The following is a 3091-nucleotide window of genomic DNA, read 5'->3' on the forward strand; positions in this document are numbered from 1 at the left end:
GTGGTGTGGGGATTGACTGTGGAAGTAGGGGGAAATAATTGATACAACTCTAAAACAAAAATAAAAGTTTTTAAAGTGACAGACGGGGGCGGGGAATAGAAAGTGACTTCTGTATAGCAAAAAGTTTTAACAAATAAGATTTTAAAAGCAGAAAATATGGCCCTGGCTGGTGTGGCTCAATGGATTGAGTGTGGGCCTGTGAACCCAGAGGGTCACCAGCTTGATTCCCAATCAGCACAGGCCTGGGTTGTAAGCCAGGTCCCCAGTAGGGGGCGTGCAACCACACACTGATACTTCTCTTTCTATTTTCTCCCTCCCTTCCCCCTCTCTGAAAATAAATAAATAAAATCTATTTTTAAGACCAAGCAGAAAGTATGCACCTCAAACATGATAGATAAAAAGGTTCAAATACCTAGGGATGATGCCAAGAGGTTGTTGGGAACTGCCCTGCGTAGTTCTAGAAGCTGTAATCCCCTGTGGCTAAGGCTGAGTAAAGGACCTTGGGACCATAAGCCACTTAGGAGACAAAGCTTATCTTCCTTGTAGGGGCACCACCTCTGCCCCCTTTCTCTTCACCCTGCTTGGCCCTGGGCAGATGACTGGTTAGCCATCAATGGGTAACATTTCTCAAGATGACCTAAGACAGGCAAGGTTGAGAAGGGGCCCTCGCCCCTGGGCTTTGACATAGCCTGAGTCCACATTCTGTCTGCAAGAAGTCTCCTAATCTCTTGGCTGCCTTACTTCCGCTGCCTGAATTAAGCCTGAAACAATGCTGGAAGTGGGTGCGCCCTGTGCTGGAAAGGGCAGGTTCCCTAGGGCGATCAGGCCTATGAAAGAATGCTTAAAATATTAGGAAACCTACTTTGCTAATACCCTTAATGTAAATGATAAGGGTCCAGACAGGAAGTGAGTTTGTTCCCCAAAGTTTTATAGCTCTTTAAGTATCTGACCCTGACTCAGAATAAGCCCTGAGTTCTTTGAATGTTATCTATTGTTTAATCATTTCACAGTGATTGATGGGCTTTGCAGATACACCCTGTGTTCCTGTGCAAATTGAACTCAATAAAGGTCTGTCAAGGCAGGGGTCAAGGTGCTCTCTAGAGAGAGTAGCTGAGGTGCTCTCCCCTTGAGAAAGAAGCCGCACTGTCCTTTTTCCTCCACAGGACTTGCTAGTCCGTGTGAATTAGTCTCAATTCACCCATAACGCAGCGGACCCCAGCAGCAGGGATCCGCGTCAAGAGGTCAGTGAATAAATAAGCGAGAGACACGAACCAGTTACATCCAATCAGGAAATACAAAGCAAACTTGGGGAAGTGTTAGATTGCCTAGTAATAGTAAATTAAAGAAATGCAGGTTAAGATTTTAATGCAATGCCTTCACCTTTTAGTTACAAAAGTGGCAAAATTAAGAGAAAGCCTTGTGAAGGTTAGACTAGGGAATAATTACATGTATTATGCCTACTGTCATTATAAACAAGCTGTTCAAGTGTAGTCTGGTGAGAAGAGCAGGAATCTCAAAACTATAAATTTTTCCCAAGAAACTTTTAGGGGAAAGCTTTACTTAAGGTAGAATGTATAGTGACTTCTTTCTTGTTGTCATTTAGTTTTTATTTCATATAGTGACTTAATGATAAAAATGTGAATAACTTAAATCTCCTTCAGCTCAGAAATTATTACATATACTATGGTATGTCAATATTGTGAAATCCTGTATAATTATTGCAAATGGGAGATTATTCAAAAGACAAATAACAAGTTAAGGAAAAGTATTGATATGTGGAACTAAAAAGACATGCAAAGGGTTAATCTCCCTAATTAATAAAGAGCTAAACTGGAAAAAGACCAAAAACTCAATAGAGAAGTGGGCAAACTATCTGAACAGACAGTTCACAGAAGAAGAAATGTAAATGACTCTTTGTAAAAGGTGAAAAGAAATGCCAATTAAAGTTTCTGCTGCTGATGGACTGTAACTTGGTGTGGTACCCAGTAGAGCACAGTTTGTCAGTCTCTATCAAAACTACAAGTGCATTTTCTGTTTGACCCAGTTGTCCTGCCTCAGGGAATGTATCCCATGATTATACTTGGCACATGTACACAATTTGGACTTAATGAACATAGAAGGACATCCACTGCATTGTCCCTAATAGCAAAAGATTGGAAACAACCCAGCTATCCATTCACAGGGGACTGGTTGAATAACGTTTTTGTGCATCCATACAGTGTGGCAGTGTACAATGCTGTAGTAACAACTGAGGAAGTTCTCTAAATGCCAGTAGGGAAAGATCGTCTAGATACATTAAGTCTGGTGTACAGGTTTTGGGATAAAACGAATGGGTGGAGAACTAGAGTACATACTTGTATTTGCTTGTATTTGTAAAAAAGAATGCTGAAAGAATACTCTGAATCAGGGATTGGCCCTTTTATCTTCCTGTAAAGGGCCAGTTAGTAAATGTTTTCACCTTTACAGAACAGCCAGCCTTAACTACTTAACTCTGCCATTGTAGTAGGAAAGCAGTCATATAGGTAATGGGAAAACCAGCCAGACTGTGTTCAGTAAAACTTTATTTACAAAAACAGGCAGCACCCCATGCAGAGCTTGCCGGCTGTTGCTCTGAATTAATAAAATCAGTTGCCTTGTGGAGAAGGGAAAATTTGTCAGGAACTTGGTGCATGGAAGAAAAAAGTGAGAGAGACTCCACTTTACATATTTTTTTCATTTTAGATCCATGTGAATATATTACCTATTTTAACTGCTAAGTATGATTAATAGAAAAATTCCATGAAGTATGTGCAATAGAATACAAAAGCGTACAGATAAATTATTACAGCTATGTATAAAGTATAAACATGAATAATATATTAGAAACCAAGAAATAATGGGTATTGTTATGATGGAGGAAATGTTGAAATTTAGAGTTGACTGGCTCATTGGCATAATATTTTATAAGACTAAAAATGACTTGATTGAAATATTGATATGAAAGAAGACTAAGTGAAAAGTTAACTGTCTTCTTCAGAATTTTTATTGTTTTATAACATGTCAAGAACTGTCTTTTTTACAGTTACTCATATTTGTAATTATTCTTTGGAAG

At 39.2% G+C, this 3091-nt stretch overlaps 1 protein-coding gene across 1 annotated transcript in view; it reads left to right on the plus strand.

The window, feature by feature from the left end:
- CAPZA1 (capping actin protein of muscle Z-line subunit alpha 1) overlaps positions 1-3091 on the plus strand; it is a 37458-nt gene that overhangs the window by 20823 nt on the left and 13544 nt on the right. The window lies entirely within an intron of this gene.

Source organism: Sturnira hondurensis, unplaced genomic scaffold (genome assembly GCF_014824575.4).
Source record: "Sturnira hondurensis isolate 20B ecotype Veracruz unplaced genomic scaffold, ASM1482457v3 Scaffold0024822, whole genome shotgun sequence".
Lineage (NCBI taxonomy): Eukaryota > Metazoa > Chordata > Mammalia > Chiroptera > Phyllostomidae > Sturnira > Sturnira hondurensis.